Genomic DNA, 19,223 nt, shown 5'->3' with positions numbered 1-19,223 from the left:
GCGGACTCTCAACCACTGCGCCACCAGGGAAGCCCCATCTTATTTTTTAGATTCTACATATAAGTGATATCATACAGTATTTGTCTTTTTCTGTCTAACTTATTTTACGAAGCGTAATACCCTTCAGGTCCATCCATGGTGTTGCAAATGGCAAAATTTCATTCTTTTTTATGTCCTTTTTCACATAGTTTTAACAAATCTGATCATTTATTACACACATTGAGGGCTTACCCTATAGCAGATTAGGGGGAAAAAAAGAAGGGAGAAAAGGCATAATGACAGCTGACAGCCAAAATGAAAGAGAAACTCTTTACAAACAAGTTTATGTTCTTTGGTAGGGGTGGAGGGGTGTGGGTAGCAGGGGTGTAAATAGTTATCTCTTGCCATTCAGTTTTGGGGCAAATAGCTGTTCTCATCTCATTTGATACTGGAGATGTCACAGAGTCAAAGCAGGTGCAATGATTGATGCTCAAAATGACCCTGAATCATCAAGGAAGGTTAAATTGTGATCGTAATGTTTTGTTTAAGATAGGAGAGTGAAGTGTATTTTAGAATAATCTTATAAAAATGGTTACAATAATGCAAAAAAAAAGCACTTATGCAGGTAGCTTTAATTATTTCAAGTTCTTAACTTGAGTTCCATGGACTCTAGGGGCCCTATGAAGCCTCTTAAAGCTGAACAGGGAATTTGGTGAATATGTGTGCTTTTCTGGGGTGAGGAGCCATACATAGCTTTCATCCTATTCTCAAAGGATTCTATAATTAAAAAAGGTTAAGAGGTAACCTTAACCTGGCTGAGGTATCTGAAAAATTTATGTATTCAAAGACCCCGATGATGCCAGATAAATGAAATGTTATGAATTTATAGCTATACTGTTTTAAAAATTTATAACTGTAGTGTGTTATAAATTTATAACATTGTGCTAAGTTATAAATTTACAACTATACAGTTATAAATTGATGGGAGCAGTAGACCCAATTACCTTTCACTTACTTCATTATGTATTTTGCAAGTGCTACCTTATATTACTTTGTATTAGTAATGATTTTTTTTCCCTTCTTGTAGTCATCAGTAGCACTATTTGTAAATAGAGTGGACTCAGTGGAATCTGTGCTACCTTATGAGTATAATACGTAAGTTGTAAGTATTATAATTATATCCAATATAATTGATATAATTGTGATTAATTTATATCATAATTATGATATAATTGTGTTAAAATGTGCCTTAAGTTTTTTTGTTTTTTCTGTTGTACGCGGGCCTCTCACTGTTGTGGCCTCTCCCGTTGCGGAGCACAGGTTCTGGACGCGCAGGCTCAGCGGCCATGGCTCACGGGTGCAGCCGCTCCGCGGCATGTGGGATCTTCCGGGACCGGGGCACGAACCCGTGTCCCCTGCATCGGCAGGCGGACTCTCAACCACTGCGCCACCAGGGAAGCCCGCCTTAAGTTTTTAAAGTTAGTGAACGAAAAACCTGAATATATTAAGAAATGTAGTGGTAATTTTATAATAAACGTAACAGAAAAAATGATTAGAATAGAGAGCTTTCAAGGTGAGACAAGTGCTTAAAAAACTAGGAAGTTGCCATACTTGATTTTTCTTTCTAAGAAGGGAAAATTATAAATTTACTACACTTTGAACTTGAAAAAATATCTTTGCAGAGTTGTATCTTATTTCTAAAATATCAAATACTAAGGTAGGTTTATACTAAGGTTTTTAATGGATGAAGGTGCTTAGTTTAGTAGTGAGTAGTTATTATAAGATTCAGTATGATCATTCATTTGAGAATAACAACAAATGATGTACTTCTTAGAAAAAATGATTGTAGTTCCCTTTGGTATTACTTTATTTCTACTAATTAAGCAGAAATAAAATCAGGTCTGATTTTTATTAAAATACCAGGTGTAAATATAGGGTGTTAGTATGAGAATTTAAAACATTACAGAGGCCTACCATTTATTTTGTCTTCGACCTAAGCCATTTTACATTCAAATTTACTTAAAGGTAATTGTAGTTCTTTTCACCTAGTAACTAGTTGATTTGTGAGTATGTGGGAATGTGTTTGGGGGTGTTTGGTTTTTAATTCCCCTTTGATCAGAATTGATAATTACAGTTTCTAAATGTCCCAGGTTAGAATCAGTACAGACTTTAAGCCATTGTTTCCTTATTTGTGCTTATATGCAATTTGAAGTTTAATCCTACAAAGTGTTGTTTTCTTTTTGATTGTGATTACCTGCATTATGAAAGTCAAGAGCAGTACCATGAGCATTTAAAATAATGAATTCATAATTATCAGAGGTTAAACAGTTTAAAGAGGAACATATAATGAGGTCTATAAATCATAAATAGAAAGATTCTGGGTCATATTTTTAGAAGAATCTACCATTAAAAGTGGAGAGGCTAGGGCTTCCCTGGTGGCGTAGTGATTGAGAGTCCGCCTGCCGATGCAGGGACACGGGTTCGTGCCCCGGTCCAGGAAGATCCCACATGCTTGCGTACCGCAAAAAAAAAAAAAAAAAGTGGAGAGGCTAGATAAATTATAAGGACTGATTTCTTTGCTGATTTTTTTTTTACCTTACTTGAACCTCTTTTTTTTTTTTTTTTGACTTCTGTCAAGACTCCGGAAAGAAAAGCCCTTCTGAAAATCTTGGACAAGTACTATTTGGAGAACGAATAACATCATCTCCTTATGAGGTTATTCAGTTGATCTTATTTTAAATCTTATTTTAAAATGAATCTTCTCAAAACCAACTACATATACAGCCATCCCTCAGTATCCATGGGGGATTGGTTCCAGGACTCACTGCAGATACCAAAATCCACATATGCTCAAGCCCATAGTCAGCCCTCCACATAGGCAGGTTCCACATCTGCAGATTCAACCAACCACGGATCGTGTATTAAATTTTACATTTGCCATCCACGGTTGGTTGAATCTGTGGGTGTGGAACCCATGGAATCAGAGTGCCCACTGTATATTTATTGAAAAAATGTGCATGTATCTGAACCCGGGTAGTTCAAACTTGTGTTGTCCAAGGGTCAACCATAATTGCACCAGAGTCTTTGCTTTAAAAGGAGGTAAAGGAAGAGGAAAGGAGGTAGAATCCGGCATTGCCAGAAGAATACATTAATACAGTTGGCCCTCCAAATCCAAGGGTTCCGCATCTGAAGATTCAACCAACCTGGAATCGAAAATATTCGGGGAAATAAATTCCAGAAAGTTCCCAAAAGCAAAACTAGAATTTACATAGCATTTACATTGTGTATTAAGTATTATAAGTAATGTAGAGATGGTATGAAGTACAGCTGACCCTTGAACAACACAGGTTTGAACTGCGTGGGTCCACTTATACCCCGATTTTTTTCAGTATATGACCTGTGGTTGGCTGAATCCCTGCATGTGGAACCTGATTCAGAGGAACCATCTATGTAGAGGGCCAACTATAAGTTACAGGTAGATTTTCAACATCAGGGAGGGTTGGCCCCCTAACCTCTGCATTGTTCAAGGGTCAACTGTATAGGGGAGGATGTGTGTAGGTTATATGCATAATATACTCCACCATTTTATATGAGGGACTTGAGCAATGGTGGATTTTGGTATCTGTGGATTTTGATATCCTTGGGAGTTCTAGAACCAATCCTCCACTAATACTGAGGGATGACACTATATGCTCTTTAAGCTATCTGCAGTAGTTGGTGGTTCCACACAAAGGTTTTACCTTTCAAGTTTTATTTTTGCTTCATAAAAAAAGTTTAATTTTTTGTTCTTGCATATTTTGGGTAGGGTGATATGAGTAGATGTAATTGGACTCTCAGTGTCTATTGATATTGCCCTTGATATCTTAATAGATATGGGGATAGAGTAAGGATGTTTTCAAGAGCAGTCATGGTTATGAAGGCACTAACTTTTTTCTTCTTTTTTCTCAACTTCATTGAAGTATAACTGAAGTGCAATAAACTACACATATTGAAAGTGTATAATTTGATCAATTTTAATATATGTGAAACCATCAGACGTTAGCTTGTTTTACAACTTTTTATTTTGAAATAATTACAGATTCACAGGAAGCTACAAAAAAATGAACAGGTAGGTCTTGTGTACCCTTTACCCAGGTTTGCCCAATGGTAACATCTTGCATGACTATAGTACAATAGCAAAACCAGGGAATTGACGTTGGACAATGCATAGACCTTTCTCAGATTTCACTAGTTTTACATGCACTCTTGTGTGTGTGTGTGTGTGTGTGTGTGTGTGTGTGTGTGTGTATGTATGTGTGTGAGAGATGCAGATTTGTGTACACACCAGCACAGTCAATACACAGCATAGTTCCATCAGCACAAGGCTCCCTCATGCTGCCCATTTTCTGTTCTTTTTCTATTTAGTTTTCAAAATTCTTTGTATATTCTATCAATAGTTATGATTCCTTTATTGCAACAGTAGTTTGCAAATAGTTTCTCCCAGTCTGTGGCTTGTGTTTTCGTCTTCTCTATAGGGTCTTTCACAAAGCAAATGTTTTAAATTTTATGTGGTCCAGTAATCAAGTTTTCCTTTTATGCATCATGCTTCTGGTGTCAAGTCTAAGAAGACTTGGCATAGCCTTAGGTCCTGAAGACTTTCTTCTAAAAGTTTTATAATTTGACTTTATATATTTAAGTCTGATCCATTTCGATTTATTTTTTGTATAAGGTGTGAGGTCTGGGTTGAAATTCTCTTTTTTTTTGCCTGTAGATGTGCAATTGCTTCAGTACCATTTGCTGGAAAGACCTTTTCAGCAATTTCAGTTCTTCCTCCACTTACTTGCTTTTAAATCTTTGTGAAAAAATCACTTGGGCCTAGTTGTGTAGGTCTGTTTCTGGGTTCTCTATTGATGTGTTCCATTGGTCTGTGTGCTAGGCATTCACTTTTCGATGATTAAAGTTGCACACAATTCCCCTGTGGAGTACCATTATCCTAAGAGAAAAGTGCGCCTTTTCAAGAAATGCTATCCTTTGGACGGAAGAAACATGACAGTTTAGTTCAGTTGCCAATAAGGAATTTTAGGGTTAATATTTGTATGATTTCAGGATATGAAGTGTTAAATTTTCATTGTTTATTCTTGCTTATTGTTTTCTGATGAACCACATTGGCACTTCATCTTGATAATCTCCTGTAGCTAGACTATGTAAACAAGAGGTTTCATATTAAAAGTATCAGATATTTTATTATCACTTTTTTTGGTAACAGCTTTATTGGAGATCATTCACATACCAAATAATTCACCCACTCATAAGTGTCCAATTCAATGCTTTTTAGTATACTCATGGAGTTGTGTAACCAGCACTATAACCAATTTTATTATCAGTTTTAAGTGAAGGGTTGTAGATCAGGGTAGTTTTTAGAAAGCTACAGTGGATTTTATTTATTTATTTATTGGCTGCACTGTGAGGCTTGCGGGATCTTAGTTCCCCAACCAGGGATGGAACCTGCACCCCCTGCAGTGGAAGCATGAAGTACTAACCACTGGACTGCCAGGGAATTCCTGCTACAATGGACTTTATACCCCACCTTTTATAACACTGAAGAAGGCAAATTCTTCTGTTTAGTGGTGAAAGCAGTGTGTGTGTGTGTGTCTGTGTGTGTGTGTGTGTCTACTGTAATCATTTTAGGTATGAACTGAAATGTAGAGGAGATAGTGCTGAGAATGATGGCATACTGAAGTCTCTGAAGAAAAGTTTTATTTGTAAGATAAAGTGCTTGTTTTGTGACAGTTGATATATACAATTTAGTCAAATCTCTTAATATTTTTAATTTTCTTTCTTAATAGTTTTAACAAGACAGAAACGTGTAAAAGTTTGTGTAAAATCTTATGATACAGCAAATGAAAATCAAAAGAAAAAGCTGTCCATCTTTGTCTCTTGTAATAGTCTTTATTTTAAAGTCTTTTTTTCTCTTTTTTTCTGCGGTACGTGGGCCTCTCACTGTCGTGGCCTCTCACTGTCGTGGCCTCTCCCGTTGTGGAGCACAGGCTCCGGACGCGCAGGCTCAGTGGCCATGGCTCACGGGCCTAGCCACTCTGCGGCATGTGGGATCTTCCTGGACCGGGGCATGAACCCGTGTCCCCTGCATCGGCAGGCGGACTCTCAACAACTGTGCCACCAGGGAAGCCCTAAAGTCTATTTTGTCTGATATGAGAATCGCTACTCCAGCTTTCTTTTGATTTCCCTTTGCATGGAATGACTTTTTCCATCCCCTCACTTTCAGTCTGTATGTGTTCCTAGGTCTGAAGTGGGTCTCTTGTAGCCAGCATATATACGGGTCTTGTTTTTGTATCCATTCAGCCAGTCTATGTCTTTTGGTTGGAGCATTTAATCCATTTACATTTAAGGTAATTATCGATGTGTATGTTCCTATTACCATCTTCTTAATTGTTTTGGGTTTGTTATTGTAAGTCTTTTCCTTCTCTTGTGTTTCCTGCCTAGAGAAGTTCCTTTAGCATTTGTTGTAAAGCTGGTTTTGTGGTGCTGAATTCTCTTAGCTTTTGCTTGTCTATAAAGGTTTTAATTTCTCCGTCGAATCTGAATGAGATCTTTGCTAGGTAGAGTAATCTTGGTTGTAGGTTCTTCCCTTTCATCACTTTAAATATGTCCTGCCACTCCCTTCTGGCTTACAGAGTTTCTGCTGAAAGATCAGCTGTTAACCTTAAGGGGATTCCTGTGTATATTATTTGTTGTTTTTCCCTTGCTGCTTTTAATATTTTTTCTTTGTATTTAATTTTTGACAGTTTGATTAATATGTGTCTTGGCCTGTTTCTCCTTGGATTTATCCTGTATGGGACTCTCTGTGCTTCCTGGACTTGATTAACTATTTCCTTTCCCATATTAGGGAAGTTTTCAACTATAATCTCTTCAAATATTTTCTCAGTCCCTTTCTTTATCTCTTCTTTGTCTGGGACCCATATAATTCGAATGTTGGTACATTTAATGTTGTCCCAGAGGTCTCTGAGACTGTCCTCAATTTTTTTCATTCTTTTTTCTTTATTCTGCTCTGCAGTAGTTATTTACACTATTTTATCTTCCAGGTCACTTATCCATTCTTCTGCCTCAGTTCTTCTGCTATTGATTCCTTCTAGAGAATTTTTAATTTCATTTATTGTGTTGTTCATCATTGTTTGTTTGCTCTTTAGTTCTTCTAGGTCCTTGTTAAACGTTTCCTGCATTTTCTCCATTCTATTTCCAAGATTTTGGATCATCTTTACTATCATTACTCTGAATTCTTTTTCAGGTTGTCTGCCTATTTCCTCTTCATTTGTTTGGTCTCGTGGGTTTTTACCTTACTTGTTCATCTGCTGTGTGTTTCTCGGTCTTCTCATTTTTCTTAACTTACTGTGATTGGGGTCTCCTTTTCGCAGGCTGCAGATTCGTAGTTCCTGTTGTTTTTGGTGTCTGTCCCCAGTGGCTAAGGTTGGTTAGGTGGGTAGTGTAGGCTTCCTGGTGGAGGGGACTAGTGCCTGTGTTCTGGAGGATGAGGCTGGATATTGTCTTTCTGGTGGGCAGGACCGCGTCCGGTGGTGTGTTTTGGGGTGTCTGTGACCTAATTATGATTTTAGGCAGCCTCTCTGCTAATGGGTGGGGTTGTGTTCCTGTCTTGCTAGTTGTTTGGCATAGGGTGTCCAGCACTGTAGCTGGTTTTTGAGTGGAGCTGGGAGGATGATTCACTTTAATCATCGAAAAGTGAATGCCTGACACACAGACACAGATGATACAAATAGATGGAGAGATATACCGTTCTTGGATTGGAAGAATCAACATTGTGAAAATGACTCTATTACCCAAAGCAGTCTACAGATTCAATGAAATCCTTATCAAACTACCACTGGCATTTTTCACAGAACTAGAACAAAAAATTGCACAATTTGTATGGAAACACAAAAGACCTTGAATAGCCAAAGCAATCTTGAGAAAGAAAAACGGAGCTGGAGGATTCAGGCTCCCTGACTTCAGACTATACTACAAAGCTACAGTAATCAAGACAGTATGGTACTGGCACAGGACCAGAAATATAGATCAATGGAACAGGATAGAAAGCCCAGAGATAAACACATGCACATATGGTCACTTTATCTTTGATAAAGGAGGCAAGAATGTACAATGGAGAAAAGACAGCCTCTTCAATAAGTGGTGCTGGGAAAATTGGACAGCTACATGTAAAAGAATGAAATTAGAACACTCCCTAACACCATGCACAAAAATAAACTCCAAATGGATTAAAGACCTAAATGTAAGGCCAGACACTCTCAAACTCTTAGAGGAAAACATAGGCAGAACACTCTATGACATAAATCACAGCAAGATCCTTTTTAACCCACTTCTTAGAGAAACGGAAATAAAAACAAAAATAAACAAATGAGACCTAATGACACTTAAAAGCTTTCGCACAGCAAAGGAAACCATAAAGAAGATGAAAACACAACTCTTGAAATGGGAGAAAATATTTGCAAATGAAGCAACTGACAAAGGCTTAATCTCCAAAATTTACAAGCAGCTCATGCAGCTCAATATCAAAAAACCAAACAACCCAATCCAAAAATGGGCAGAAGACCTATATAGACATTTCTCCAAAGAAGATATACAGATAGCCAACAAACACAGGAAAGGATGCTCAACATCACTAATCATTAGAGAAATGCAAATCAAAAGTACAATGAGGTATCACCTCACACCAGTCAGAATGTCCATCATCTAAAAATCTATAAACAATAAATGCTGGAGAGGGTGTGGAGAAAAGGGAACCCTCCTGCTCTGTTGGTGGGAATGTAAATTTATACAGCCACTATGGAGAACAGTATGAAGGTTCCTTAAAAAACTAAAAATAGAAGTACCATACGACCCAGCAGTCTCACTCCTGCACATATACCCTGAGAAAACCATAATTCAAAAAGAGTCATGGGGCTTCCCTGGTGGTGCAGTGGTTGAGAGTCCGCCTGCTGATGCAGGGGACGTGGGTTCGTGCCCCGGGAAGATCCCACATGCCGTGGAGTGGCTGGGGCCGTGAGCCATGGCTGCTGAACCTGTGCATCCGGAGCCTGTGCCCTGCAACGGGAGAGGCCACAACAGTGAGAGGCCCGCGTACCACAAAAAAGAAAAGAAAAGAAAAGAAAAGAAAAGAGTCATGGACTCATGTTCATTGCAGCTCTATTTACAATAGCCAGGACATGGAAGTAACCTAAGTATCCATTGACAGATGAATGGATAAAGAAGATGTGGCCCATATATATAATGGAATATTACTCAGCCATAAAAAGACATGAAACTGAGTCATTTATAGTGAGGTGGATGGACCCAGAGTCTGTCATACAGAGTGAAGTAATTTAGAAAAAGAAACACAAATACCATATGTTAATATGTATATATGGAATCTAAAAAAAAAATGATCATGAGAAACCTAGTAGCAGGATGGGAATAAAGATGCAGACCTACTAGAGAATGGACTTGAGGTCACGGGGAGGGGGAAGGGTAAGCTTGACAAAGAGAGAGTGGCATGGACATATATACCTTACCAAATGTATAACCGATAGCTAGTGGGAAGCAGCCGCATAGCACAGGGAGATAAGGCCGGTGCTTAGTGACCACCTGGAGGGGTGGGACAGGGAGGGTGGGAGGGAGGGAGACGCAAGAGGGAAGAGATACGGGGATATATGTATATGTATAGCTGATTCATTTTGTTATAAAGCAGAAACTAACTCACCATTTTAAAGCAATTATACTCCAATAAACGTGTTTAAAAAAAAAACAAAAGAAAAAGGTTGATTTCTTTTTTTTTAAAATAAATTTATTTATTTATTTTTGACTGCGTTGGGTCTTTGTTGCTGTGCGCGGGCTTTCTCTAGTTGCGGCGAGGGGCTACTGTTCGTTGCAGCGTGCAGGCTTTTCATTGCTGTGGCTTCTCTTGTTGTGGAGCATAGCCTCTAGGCGTGCGGGCTAAAGTAGTTGTGGCTTGAGGGCTGTAGAGCGCAGGCTTAGTAGGTGTGGCTCAAGGGCTTAGTTGCTCCGCAGCATGTGGGATCTTCCCAGACCAGGGCTTGAACCTGTGTCCCCTGCATTGGCAGGTGGGTTGTTAACCACTGCACCGCCAGGGAAGCCCAAAAACTCGATTTCTTTAAGAGAGGAATATAACTGAATTATCAACATCAGTGTTGTGTTTGGCATCTGAAATCACATGACTTAATTTTTCACTTCCTTTCAGAAGTAGTTTTAATAACTTTAATATCTACTGAAATTGTATACTATTTTTTGTGACTTGAGTTTGATTAAATATCTGAACTTAAATGTATGTAAGATGATGTTAGTATTGCTTGATTTGAAATGCTTTTTAAATCTTTTCCTTAAAAAATATTTATATTTAGGATTATTGATAATATGCCAGTGATATGGTGTCGTGATATGGAAGATGGAAAAAAGTACTGCACACCAGGATTTCCAATAGGATGTTTTATTACCCAACATGGCATATCGAAAGATGCTTGCATTATCCATGTAAGTATTGAGAACTTACTACAGAAATATAAGAATGTTGCTTCATTTACAATTTGCTTTCTATTATAGTCACTTAACAAACATGAATGGGACACCTACCATCTTCTCGGTTTTGGGCTAGGTGTTGGGGATACAAAGACAAGTGGTCCCTGCCCTCTAGAAGTTCACAGTCCTATGTAGGGAGATAGACTTGTAAGCAAATCGCTGTGATAAAATGTTATGTGCTAGGAGACTAAGGGGCAGTGAGGATATAATGGAGGGAATGAAAAAGTATTTGTCAGATGAATGGGTGGGTGAGCATTTCTAGTAGGGAAATCAGTGTGGTCCAAAGCTTGGAAGTCTGAAACAGCATACTGTGATTGGGGGACTGTGAATAATCGAGTGTGTTTGTGACATAAGATTTGTGGTTTGGGGGGTGCAGGTAGAGGTGAAGCGCAGAAGGGGGTTGGGGGAATTCCCTGGCGTTCCAGTGATTAGTACTCCATGGTTCCACTGCAGGGGGCCCGGGTTCAATTCCTGGTTGGGGAACTACGATCCTGCATGTTGAGCCGCAGGGCCAGAAAAAAAGTGGGGGGCGGGTAGGCAGAAGCCAGATCATGGCAGGAGGTCCTGTATGCAATGGTAAGGAAAATAGCATTGAATGCCTGTTATGAGCCAGGAGCAATGTTATATCACTCTATATACAGTGACTAATTTAACCCTTAGAATAGCCCTGTTGCTAGAATCTACTACTGCTGTTTTACAGATGATGAAATTCAATCTCAGAGACGGTAAGGGACATGACTAGGGGCATACCGCTAGTAAGTGGCAGACATAGGACTCCAACTCAGACCTTTTTTATTTTATTTATTTATTTTTATTGGGGTATAGTTGCTTTACAATGTTGTGTTAGTTTCTGCTGTACAGCGAAGTGAATCAGCTATATGTATACATGTATCTCTTTTTTTGGATTTCCTTCCCATTTAGGTTACCACAGAGCACTGAGTAGAGTTCCTTATGCTATACAGTAGGTTCTCATTAGTTATCTATTTTATATGTAGTACTATATATATATGTCAATCCCAATCCCCCTATTCATCCCACCCACCTTCCCCTCTTCGTATCCTTAAGTTTGTTCTCTGCATCTGTGTCTCTATTTCTGCTTTGCAAATAAGTTCATCTGTATCATTTTTCTAGATTCCACGTATAAGTTATCTATTTTATACACAGTATCAATAGTGTATATATGTCAATCCCCGTCTCCCAATTCATTCCACTGCCCCCTTTCCCCCTTGGTATCCATACGTTTGTTTGTTCTCTATGTCTGTGTCTTTATTTCTGCTGTACAAATAGGTTCATCTGTACCATTTTTCTCGATTCCACATATATGCGTTAATATACGATATTTGTTTTTCTCTTTCTGACTTACTTCACTCTGTATGACACTCTCTAGGTCCATCCACCTTGCTAGAAATAACTCAATTTCATTTCTTTTTTATGGCCGAGTAATATTCCATTGTATGTATGTACCACATTTTCTTTATCCATTCATCTGTCAGTGGACATTTAGGTTGCTTCCATGTCCTGTCTATTGTAAATAGTGCTGCAGTGAACATTGGGGTGCATTGTGTCTTTTTGAATACACCCAGTAGTGGGATTGCTGGGTCATATGGTAGTTCTATTTTTAGTTCTTTAAGGAACCTCTATACTGTTTTCCATAGTATAGTGGCTGTATCAATTTACATTCCTACCAACTGTGCAAGAGGGTTCCCTTTTCTCCACACCCTCTCCAGCATTTATAGATTTTTTTGATGGTGGCCATTCTCACCAGTGTGAGGTGATACCTCATTGTAGTTTTGATTTGCATCTCTCTGATAATTAGTGATGCTGAGCATCTTTTAATGTGCATCTTGGCCATCTGTATGTCTTCTTTGGAGAAATGTCTATTTAGGTCTTCTGCCCATTTGTGGATTGAGTTGTTTGTTTTTTTGATATTGAGCTGCATGAGCTGTTTATATATTTTGGAGATTAACCCTTCGTCAGTTGCTTCATTTGCAAATATTTTCTCCCATTCTGAGGGTTGTCTTTTCGTGTTGTTTATGGTTTCCTTTGCTATGCAAAAGCTTTTAAGGTCCTATTTGTTTATTTCTGTTTTTATTCTCATTACTATAGGAGGTGGGTCAGAAAAGATCTTGCTGTGATTTATGTCAGAGTGTTCTTCCTATGTTTTCCTCTAAGAGTTTTATAGTGTCTGGTCTTACATTTAGGTCTTTTTTTTTTAACATTTAATTAATTAATTAATTTTATTTTTTGGCTGTGCCGTGTGTTAGTTGTGGCATGCGGGCTCTTCATTGTGGGCATGTGGGATCTTTCATTGTGGTGTGCAGGCTTCTCTCTAGTTGTGGCATGTGGGTTTTCTCTTCTCTAGCTGTGGTGCATGGGCTCCAGGGCACATGGGCTCTGTAGTTTGTGGCACGCGGGCTCTCTAGTTGAGGTGCATGAACTCAGTAGTTGTGGCCCGAGGGCTTAGTTTCCCTGCGGCATGTGGGATCTTAGTTCCCCGACCAGGGATCGAACCCATGTCCCCTGCATTGTGAGGCAGATTCTTTACCACTGGACCACCAGGGGAGTCCCTACATTTAGGCTTTTAATCCATTTTGAGTTTGTTTTTGTGTATGGTGTTAGGGAGTGTTCTAATGTTATTCGTTTACATGTAGCTGTCCAGTTTTCCCAGTGCTACTTATTGAAGAGACTATCTTTTCTCCATTGTATATTCTTGCCTTCTTTGTCATAGATTAGGTGACCATAGGTGTGTGGGTTTATCTCTGGGCTTTCTATCCTGTTCCATTGATCTATCTTTCTGTTTTTGTGCCAGTACCATACTGTCTTGATTACTGTAGCTTTGTAGTATAGTCTGAAGTCCAGGAGCCTGATTCTTCCAGCTCCATTTTTCTTTCTCAAGATTACTTTGGCTGTTTGGGGTCTTTTGTGTTTCCATACAAATTATAAAATTTTTTGTTCTAATTCTGTGAAAATTGCCATTGGTAGTTTGATAGGGATTGCATTGAATCTGTAGATTGCTTTGGGTAGTAGAGTCATTTTCACAATATTGATTCTTCCAATCCAAGAATGGTATATCTCCCCATCTGTTTGTGTTCTCTTTGATTTCTTTCATTAGTATCTTACAGTTTTTGTTCTAATTCTCTGAAAATTGCCATTGGTAGTTTGATAGGGATTGCATTGAATCTGTAGATTGCTTTGGGTATTATAGTCATTTTCACAATATTGATTCTTCCAATCCAGGAAAGGTATATCTCCCCATCTGTTTGTGTTGTCTTTGATTTCTTTCATTAGTATCTCATAGTTTTCTGCATACAGGTCTTTTGTCTCCTTAGGTAGGTTTTTTCCTAGGTATTTTATTCTTTTTGTTGCAATGGTAACTCAGATCTTTTTATCTTGGAAGTCTCAATCACACTGTTTTTGAAATCTGTCTTGTGGTTTTCAAACTGTTTTCTACTGGGCCCTAGGGTAATAGAAGTGTCTTGGGGCTGCCATGGAGGCTGAATCGGCATGGAAGGGCTCAACCAGGGCAGCATTGCTTATAATCTGTGTTACATGTGGAGACTTGACGTGGTTCAGCAATGGGGATGAAGGGGGAGACTCGATGTGGATCAGCAGTGGGGATGAAGGGGAAGGGAGAGAGAGGAGCAGAGGATGCCTGCCAGGTTTCTGTTTTGGTGTCTAATTGGTGGTGCCCTTAATTGTTTCTTTCCAGAGAAAAGGGCAGTGCTTCTTGAATTTCAGTCATTCATGCACCACCTTGTTGATTTTTGCTACATCTGAGGCACCTGTATTATTATTTATCCATCGTTTTTTTTTTTGGCTGCGCCGCACGGCTTGTGGGATCTCAGTTCCCTGACCAGGGATTGAAACTGGGCCCTGGCAGGGAAAGCCCAGAATCATAACCACTAGGCCACCAGGGAACTCCCTATTTATTCATAATTTAACTTAAATTTATTTAGCAGGAAATTACAGAAATTACAGGCTTAGTGTACTATTTACATATTTTATTCATCTGTTTTCAAGTAACTAGATTAAAAAGTAGAGTACAGATTGTTATTTCACCTACTACCTAAAATTATCTCTTATATCCCCAGTGATATGTATTTCTCACAATGGGAAACATTCACATAGGGAATGTGGGAGGAAAAGCAGCAAACAACTGCTTAATTGATAATTCTTTTAAAGTAAGGGAAAAGTGGCAGAAGGCAGGAGTTAATGAGTAGGACAAATTTGCATTAATATAGTCTGTGTTTGATACTCTATATGGAAGTCTATATGGAAATGTTTTTTTTTTTGGCTGCACTTCCCTGCTTGCGGGATCTTAGTTCCCTGACCAGGGATTGAACCCGGGCCCTCGGCAGTGAAAGAACAGAGTCCTAACCACTGGACTGCCAAGGAATTCCCTGGAATGGTTCTTTGGAACCATTTAAAGACCATATCTTTGAAGGTCTGGGAAGAATAAATGGACCAATAGGATGAAAGAGCCCCAGTTGGCCAGAGTAGCAGTAACTTTTATCAACATTTGTGGGTTGCCACCCTAAGATTACCAAGGTTAAGTGAAACCAGCAGTTGTCTTTTGTCATCCCTTTTATATATAGAGGAACGCTTTCTTGAGAATTTTCTCATTCATTTTTATTTTAAGGATTTTTTTTTTTTTGGCCACACTGCACCACATGTGGGATGTCAGTTCCCCAACCAGGGATTGAACCCATGCCCACTGCGGTGGAAGCATGGAGTCCTAACCACTGGACCGCCAGGGAAGTCCCTAAGGATATTTATTTTGGATAGATGTTGATGTCCTTCTCCTTCCCCCCTTTACAGGCAGACTTCCTTCCATTGCAAACTTAAAGCTGTAGGGAAGTTTCAGAAAAGTTGTTTATAGTGTTATAGTGTAATTCATCTTTTTTGCAGGACTAATTATATCAGCTATTCTCAAAGTGAGGTCTGGGACTCTCTGAGAACTTTTCAGGGAGTCTGCCAGGTGAAAACTATTTCCATAATAATATTAAGATGTTTTTTGCCTTCTTTACTCTCACTCATTCATGAGTGTACAGTGGAATTTTCCAGAAGCTATGTGACGTGTGATGATGTCATCACTCTAAAGGCTAATGGAATGTGTGCTTCTGTACACTTGTGTTTTAAAATTTTCACATTTTAATTTCTAATTTGATCACTATGGGTAGATATAACCCTCATAAACAAAAACTCTTTAGGGTTTTTCATAATTTTTAAGAGGAGTCCTGAGACTAAAAAGGTTTGAGAACTGCTGAATTAGGTATTTAGAATCAAAGTGGCAAATATGGTTGTCTTATCAATAAAAAGTTTTAAATTCATTAAGTACACTAGCATTGTACGAACACCACCACGATGATTACAAAAGTAATACCTGTTTGGGGACTTCCCTGGTGGTCCACTGGTTGGGGCTCTGAGCTTCCACTGCAGGGGGCCCAGGTTCCATCCCTGGTTGGGGAACTAGGATCCCTGCATGCCGTGCATTGTGGCCAAAAAAAAGGGGGAAAAAAGTAATACATGTTTGTAAAACCCTCATACAACACAGAGGTATAAAGAGTATGAAGTGCAGTCTTCATATAATCCTCCTCAATTTTAATAGATTCTTTTTATGTATATGTAATTTCTTAATCTAAGTGAGATTGTAATATATATATTTTTGTAATCTGCTTCTTTGTCTTTACTTAGAAGTTTATAATGGACTTCTTTCCATGTTCATTTTGTATATTATGTATATATACACACACATATATACGGAGAGAGGCAATACAAGAACGAGAAAATGATTATACTTTTTAATAGTTTCATAATATTCCATTGTATGGATGGATCGTAATTTTTTATCCATTCCATCATGATTAGCTGTTTTCAATTTTTGTTATTAATGATGCTGCAGTGAACATTCTTTTACCTCTCTGAGTCTCATCTGTAAAATGGGAATAAGGATAGTATATATCACATAGGATTGTTGTGAGGATAAATAGGATAAGACTTGTAAAGTTCTTGGAGCAGTGTCTGACACATAGTAGGCACTCAGTAAATGATAGTTATTATTGTGCGAACCTCTGTGTACTCTTTTCTAATTATGACCTTAGGATAAATTCATATAAGTGTAATTGCTGGGTCAAAGGATATGGACTTTAAAAAAAACTTTTCGTTGTAAAATACAGATACAGAAAACCATACAGAACAACTATAAAGTGTAATGAATTGTTATAAGGGGAACACCTTTGTAAACCCCAGCCAGATCAAGAAATAGAATTTGGGGCTTCCCTGGTGGCGCAGTGGTTGAGAGTCCGCCTGCCGATGCAGGGGACACGGGTTCGTGCCCCAGTCCGGGAAGATCCCACATGCTGCTGAGCGGCTGGGCCCGTGAGCCATGGCCGCTGAGCCTGCGCGTCCGGAGCCTGTGCTCCGCAACGGGAGAGGTCACAAGAGTGAGAGGCCCACGTACCGCCAAAAAAAAAAAAGAAATAGAATTTGGCCAGCCACCCCAGAAGGTATCCATGTGTCCCTACCCAGTTACAACACTCTTCCTTCCCCTAAAATAACCACTATCCTAAGTTTTACCCTAATCACTTCCTTGAGTTTCTTTTATGGTTTTGTCACCCAAGTCTACATCCCTAGATGCTATAGTTTAGACTTGATCATCTTATGTATCTTTTTTCAGTGTTTTTTGTGAGCATTTTCAAATGCACAAACAGTTGAATGAATTATACAGTGGACACTTATAAACCCAGCACCTAGATTCTATAATTAACATTTTCTGTGTTTGATTTGTCACCTTTCTATCTGTTTGTCCATTCCTTTATTATTCATCCAAACAATGGTGCATTTTCCTCTGTCCCTGATTCCTTCAAATTGGTAGATGGATCCAGCGGCTTGATTAGATTCAGGTTTGATCTCTTTGGCAAGATAAAGTAGTGATGTGTTCTTTCATCAGGAGACGCGTGATATCACCAGAATGTGGCACATTCGTTACAATTGATGAATCTTCATTGATACACCATTATCACCCAAAGTCCATAGTTTACATTAGAGTTCACTCTCGGTATTGTACGTTTTATGGGTTTGGACAAATGTATAATGACATGTATTCATTGTTATAATATCATACAGAGTAGTTTCACTGCCCTAAAAATCTTCTGTACTCTGCCTATTCACCCCCCTCCACCTGATGTCTTTTGTTTCTCTCTTTTACTATGATAAGTGGATCCATTAATTCCTTAGAGGTTGCTGAGGCTGAAGAAACAGGAGCTGCGGAGTGAGCATTCATCAACCAGGAAACAAAACCCTTTTCTCTTGCAGTGTCTATCCAGCGCCCTCTACTGATAAAGCTTCATTCAGTGTCAGGTTGCGAAGGAGAACTATTTAAAATATTGAAAGGGCCCAGATAATTTTCACAGAGGTCAAAGAGCATGAATTTGGGGATGAGAGGCAATAAATCAATAACTGGCATGCCTTACATGCCTGTACTACAATACTCTGATGAAAGAGACCCCTTGCCTATCTCCAGAAATCTCTGTGCAGCTCTCCTCTCTCTGGTAATCTGCCCCACAAAATCTAGCCCCCTTGGCCTCTCTGGACTTTGAACTTCGTCTTCTCAACTGGGAGAGATTGCAGGGCTCTGCTTGAGTACCCTTTCCCTGCACCACAACCTGGAAATCCTCTCTGGGAAGGAAGCGTGAGGCTTCCCCTTCTCTGGGTGATCACTCTTTTAATGTTCTTTGTTGTCCAAGGTCTGAAAACTGTTGTTTCGTATATTTTACTCATTTGAAAAAGTTGTTTAAGGTGAAAGAGTAAATCTAGTCTCGTGTTATTCAATCATGTCTGGAGGAGGAAGTCCAGCTCTCTTGCTTTCTTTTTGCATACGTTTGCTTCGTGTAACTTTGCCTATCCTTTCATTTTTAACTTTTCAGAATCTCTTTTAGATGTGTCTCTTTTATACAACATGTTGAGTTTTGCTTTGTGGTATCTTCTGAAAAATCTTTTCCTCTTAATAGGTGAGTTAAGCCCATTTACATCTATTGATATGACATTTGCTTTCAGTTCTGTTTTATTACATTTTCTTTACTATTTTGATATTTCACATTTTATTGATTCTAAGACTCATGTTTCCCCATATTTTAACATTTATGAAATCAAGATGTGTCTTCCAGTTGATGGCATGTTAAAGGTTAATTGACAGTGTTTCTTTTTAGCAGTACATAAAATAATGATTTTTAAAAAAATTTTTTAAAAATTATTTACTTAATTTATTTTTGGCTACATTGGGTCTTCCTTGCTGTGTGCAGGCTTTCTCTAGTTGTGGTGAGCGGGGGCTACTCTTCGTTGCAGTGCATGGGCTTCTCCTTGCGGTGGCTTCTCTTGTTGCGGAGCACGGGCTCTAGGCGTGCGGGCTTTGGTAGTTGTGGCACGTGGGCTCAGTAGTTGTGGCTCGCGGACTTAGTTGCTCCGCGGCATGTGGGATTTTCCCGGACCAGGGCTGGAACCCGTGTCCCCTGCACTGGCAGGCAGATTCCTAACCACTGTGCCACCAGGGAAGTCTGTAACGATGTTTTGTAAGTGATGGCATTTTAGATTCCATGAAATATAATATTTATTTGAAAAGTCTTTATGTGGTCTACATTTTTATTGTTGTAATTCTTCTAATATTTAAG

General features: G+C 38.9%; 1 pseudogene; it reads left to right on the top strand.

Moving 5' to 3' along the window:
- Positions 1 to 458: 458 nt before the first annotated feature.
- The window catches only part of LOC132514059 (transmembrane 9 superfamily member 2-like), a 51,801-nt pseudogene continuing 33,036 nt past the window's right edge, over positions 459 to 19,223 (top strand).

This window comes from Lagenorhynchus albirostris, chromosome X (genome assembly GCF_949774975.1).
Source record: "Lagenorhynchus albirostris chromosome X, mLagAlb1.1, whole genome shotgun sequence".
NCBI lineage: Eukaryota > Metazoa > Chordata > Mammalia > Artiodactyla > Delphinidae > Lagenorhynchus > Lagenorhynchus albirostris.
This window is presented reverse-complemented; position numbering and strand designations above follow the sequence as displayed.